This window comes from Acomys russatus, chromosome 7 (genome assembly GCF_903995435.1).
Source record: "Acomys russatus chromosome 7, mAcoRus1.1, whole genome shotgun sequence".
In the NCBI taxonomy this organism is placed as follows: Eukaryota; Metazoa; Chordata; class Mammalia; order Rodentia; family Muridae; genus Acomys; species Acomys russatus.
The window spans coordinates 39518404-39524325 of NC_067143.1; positions in this window are offsets into that span (position 1 = coordinate 39518404).

The following is a 5922-nucleotide window of genomic DNA, read 5'->3' on the forward strand; positions in this document are numbered from 1 at the left end:
TCTAGATTGTCTCTGCTTGTGTTTTCTATGTTGCTTTAACTTCCTCTTTAGGTCTTGAATAGTTTTATTAATTTCTTTCTCCCATTTGATTGAATTTTCTCTTAACTCTTTATAGGATTTATTCAAAATTTTCATCTGTTCAGATGTATTTTCCTGTAATTCTTTATAGGATTTATTCAAATTCTTCATCTGTTTGAATGTATTTCTTTGAGTCATTTATTTTCCTCTTTCAAAGTTTCTATCATTTTTATTTCCTCAGATTTAAAGTCTTCTTCTAATATCCAAAATATATAAAGAACTCAAGAAATTAAACACCACCAAACCGAATAACCCAATTGAGAAATGGGGCTTAAAACTAAACAGAGAATTCTCAACAGAGGAGTATCAAATGGCTGAGAAACACTTAAAGAAATGCTCAACCTCCTTAGTCATCAGGGAAATGCAAATCAAAACAACTCTGAGATTCCATCTTACACCCATCAGAATGGCTAAGATCAAAAACTCAAGTGACACCACATGCTGGCGACGATGTGGGGAGAGAGGAACACTCCTTCATTGCTGGTGGGAATGCAAATTGGAAATCTATCTGGTGCTATCTCAGAAAAATGGGAATAGGGCTTCCTCAAGACCCAGCTATTCCACTCCTTGGAATATACCCAGAAGATGCTCCAGCACACAACAAGAAAATTTGCTCAACCATGTTCATAGCAGCCTTAGTCATAATATCCAGAACATGGAAACAGCCTAAGTGTCCCTCAGTAGAAGAGTGGATAAAGAAACTGTGGTACATATACGCTATGGAATACTACTCAGCTATTAAAAACAAGGAATTCCCGAAATTTGTGGATAAATGGATTGAGCTAGAAATGATCATAATGAGTGAGTTAACCCAGAAGCAGAAAGAATCAAATGGTATATACTCACTTATATCTGCATACTAGCCCAAGGGGCATGTCACACGAAAGCCTTCACTTACCAGGAAACTGGGACAGATGGGAAGGCATCCTATTGGGACTCTAAATGAGAGATGCATGGGAGAATAGCAAAATAAAAGGATACAGAAGGTCCTAGAAATCTACAAGTAGAACAATATGATAGGCAGATTTGGGACAGGGGTCCCGCTCAAACTAAGGCACCAGCCAAGGACAATACAGGAGGTAAACTTTAAACCCCTTCCCAGGTCTAGCCAATGGTCAGAATATTCTCCACAGTTGAGTGGAGAGTGTGATACGACTTTCTCATGTACTCTGGTGCCTCACATTTGACCATGTCCCCTGGAGGGGGAGACCTGGTGGCACTCAGAGGAAGGACAGCAAGTAGCCAAGAAGAGACTTGATACCCTACGAGAATATATAGGGGGATGCAATCCCCCTCAGGAACAGTCATAGGGGAGGGGAATAATGGGAAAATGGGGGAGGGGAATGGGAGGATACAAGGGATGGGATAAACATTGAGATGTAACAAGAATAAATTAATAAAAAAAAAAGGAAAAAAAAATAAACAGCATTAAAATAGGGAATAAATTTTAGTTTGGTACTGGAAGAGAGAAAGCAACAGAGAAACTAAATTGAATCATGGCTTACTACTTAATCTTCCTATAATTATTTATCTACTCTGATAAATTAAAATGAGTAAATGAAAGATGAACTTACTGCTTGTCTAGATTTCCGTTGAAATGGTCATTCTTCACATAACCATGCTTGGCATAAATGAAAAAAAAAAAAAACAATTAGTGTCCTCATTTGGATCATCATTTTTCGTGTGTTTTAATCTCCAAAAGTACTTGGGATCAGTCAAACTGCAAGAAAGAAAGCAAAACTTCAGAACCAGCAAGATAAATATAAAAGAGAACATCCTTTTCCTGCCACTAAGAAGGGAGCGTGAGCAAAGTGCACCATGAAGAGTCAGGCAGAATCCCAGTGATCGATTTTACATGAATACACTCAGGAATCTCTTTTTATTACTGTAGACACTACTGAAGAATGCACGCACTTATGTCAGTTCTTTTCAGTTCTTTGTTTACCTCTAGAGGTTTCTTAAGCACTCTCTAGCCCGGGATTCTGCATCTGAGTTCCTATGTTTTAAATATTTGTGTCCAGCATTCACAGAGCATACACTGTATGACTCATGCATGTCTGAGTCCCTGCTAGTGCACGGAATCTCCTAGAGCTGCACATAGTAGAGAATTAATAATAAATGTAAATTCAGAACTACACATCAGTTCATCAGTATCAAGTGTAGAAACTAAACGGCATGTTGGAGTTCTGGGACGTGAGCAATATTTCAGTTTCCAGACATAAGTATTATTTTATGTTTAGCCATATCTACCTTAACAAGATTGATTTTTAACATCTTAATGCTTACATTGGATTAGTATGGTAGTTAGAAACTACCTCTGTAATTTGTGAATAAACTCAGAATATTCCAATTTTCCAGCAGAAATTTTGTGTCATTGTTGCATTATAGAAATTTCATTTCTAAGATGATAGTGCATTGATATGTCTTAAATGGGGTTATTTCTCTTTTTACTTTTTATTTGTAATTTATTCACATTTTATCCCAATAGTAATCCCCTCTCTCTTGTCTTCCTGTTCCCAACCACCCTGCCTTTTCCACCCTATTCCCCTACCCTAGAGCTCTGACAGGTGGGGTTCTCCTATCCCACCATCTCTCCACAACCTATCAGGTGTCGTCTGGATAAACCTGCATCCTCTTCCACTGTGTTCCCACAGGGCCTCTCCACCAAGGGGCGGTGATCAAATCACTGACACCAGAGTTCCTGTCAGAGGAAGTCCCAAACTTCCCCCAACCAGCTTCTGTATGTGGAGAATGAGCTGTCCATTGAATGCATCTGAAAAGAGGTTTGGGTTTCTGTGCTTGCAATGTACTTGGCTGGTGCATCAGTTTATGTAGGTCCCCTTGGGCTCAGATCCTCCAGCTTCGATTATCTCTTTATAGAGCTCCTGCCCATCCCCCTCCTCATCCTTCCTCAAATCTGTCATATAATTCAGAGCTATTAGCCCAGCATCCTGCTGTGAGTCCCAGTATCTGTTCCTATACCCCACTGGTGGAGTCTCTCAGAGGACATCTATGTAGGACTTATGTCCACTTATAAGTGAGCATATACCATCTGTGGTTTTCTGGGTCTGGGTTACCTCACACAGGATGATCATTTCTAGTTCTATCCATTTGCCTGAAATTTTCAAGATTTCCTTGTTTTGGGGAGCTGAATAGTATTCCATTGTATAAATGTACCACATTTTTTTAATCCATTATTTGGTTGATTGACATCTAGGTTGTTTCCAGATTCTTGTGTATATGAATAAGGCTGCCAAGAACATAGTTGAGCAAATGTCCTTATATGATGAAGCATTGTTTGGGTATATGCCCAGGAGTTGTATAGCTGTGTCTTTAGGTAGCATTATTCCCAATTTTCTGAGAAAGCACCAGATTGCTTTCTAAAGTAGTTGTACAAGTTTGCACTCCCACCAGTAATGGAGGAGTGTTCCCATTTCCCCACATCCTCACAAGCATGTGCTGTCACTTGAGTTTTTCATGTTAGCCATTCTGATAGGTGTAGCATGGAATCTCAAAGTCATTTTGATTTGCCTTTCCTTGATGACTAAGAACATTGAGCCTCTCCTTAAGTGTTTCTCATCCATTTGATATTCCTCTGTTGACATTTCTCTGTTTTGCTCTGTACTCCGTTTTTGGTGTAACTCTAACTAAGCAAATGAAACACGTGTATGAAAAAAAAAACTTTAAGTCTCTGAAGAAAGAAATTGAAGAAGATATCAGAAGATGGATTGATGTCCCATGCTTGTGGATCAGGAGAATCAACATAGTAAAAATGGCCATTTTACCAAGAGCAATCTACAGATTCAATACATTTCCCATTAAAATTCCTACATAATTCTTTTTTACTTTTTAATAAATATTTTTATTTTTTCATATGCATTTATATTATTACACATATGTACAATAAACTACCTACAGTAAGAAAGCCGTGAAACAATCAGGAATTATATAAATGTTACATTCTTAGTGTTTTGGTTATTTGTATTTGGCAGCCTTGAAGAGAACATCATTCTTATTTTGGTGCATCTAAAATGTAAATCAATATCTATCATATTTCATCTTTATCAACTTAAAACATCTATTTAGACCTAATAACATCTTAATGCCTAAACAACTAAGCTTAATTGTAAAACTAAAATATCTGGTCTTCAAACACATCAGAGGCTTGAGAAGGAATTAAATTAATTACCTGAGTAGACAGGAAGTGAGGGTTAGCTGCTTCCAAAATGAGAATATGACAGAGACATTACTGCCTGAACAGTCTCCAAAACCTGGCTATAACTTTGGAGCATCATCTTCAGTCTTCTGGTCCATCATATCTGACAGTTATCTTTGTGAGGCAGGAACTATTGAGGTCTTTTTTTACCTTGTCTTGGTAGAGTTTGCAACTCTGCTTGCATCCAAGCTTGCCCATTTTTAAGCAGAATTCTTTGTGAGGCCAAAATGGGGACATTTTGCCCAGTGGCTTGTTTGACATGTTTGAAGTCATTTCCATAATGTGTTCCTTGATGCTCAACATCTTCTTAGAGTTATGATGTGTGTTACCAGGAGTTAAACTGTCTCATAGTCAATGAATCTTTAAAATAATAAAGTCTTCCAAAATCTCAGAGACATACAGAATATGGCATTTAAGATGCTTTTATTATTTTAAAGATTCCTACATAATTCTTTACAGACTTTGAATGATCAAATCTCAACTTCATATGAAAAAACAAAAAATGTAGAATATTTAAAATAATCTTGTAAAATAAAAGATCTTCTGGAAAAATTTTCATCTGGGATCTCAAGTTGTACTAGAGAGCAATCAATGACAGTAATAACAGCATGGTACTGGCACTGAAATAGGCTACTTCATCAATGAAATTGATCAAAGACCCACAAAAAAAACCCCACACAAGTACAGCCACTTGATTTTTGGCAAAGAAGTCAAATTCATACCATGGAAAAATGATAGTATCTTAAACAAATGGTGCTTGTTTAAATGGATGTCTACATGTAGAAAAATGAAAATAGAGCCTTATTTATCACCCTGCTCAAATCTAAAGTCCAAGTGGATTAAAGATATCAACATAAAAGCAGACACAGTAAAACACTTAGAAGAAAAAGTTGGAAAAAGTCTTGAACTCATTTTCACAGGAGATGACTTCCTCAACAGAGCACCAACAGATCAGCCTCTAAGGTCAACAATTAATAAATGTATCCTCATGAAACTGAGAAATTTATATATGGAAGAGGACACTCTCAACAGAAGAAAACAGCAGCCTACAGAATGGGAGATCACCAATCCTACATCTAACAAAGGGCTAATACCCAAAATATATAAAGATCTCAAAAAATTAAATACTACCAAACCAAATGAGGTTATTTCTTATATTAATATTGGACTGCTGAGAAACCCAGAAATAATGCAAAGCAATTTCTTTTTATTGGAGATGATGCACCTCAGAAGCTTAATTTTGTGCTGCATCAGTTTGAATACATAAATGATAAACTTGGAATGACCAATACTGTGAATGTGTAGAATTAAAGTTTTGGGGTTGCATTGCAGTTAAGGAGACTCTCTCATTTTGAAATTTTATAGAATTCACTTTTGTTGACTGTTAAATTGGTGATAGTTGTGCATGTAGTCCATGGGTCAAAGAGCATATGCTGAGCACACTGAATGGACTCTGGCTTTTACCTTGTGATGATCATGATTAACATATATGAAAATGGAGCATTTTCATTGGCTACTGAAAGTCTTGTGCGTTTTTTCCCAACCGAAATATAATGTCTACAGCTGTGACTTATTTTTGGTTATTAGTAATATAAATCAAACATATCTATCTTTATCAAGAGATGATA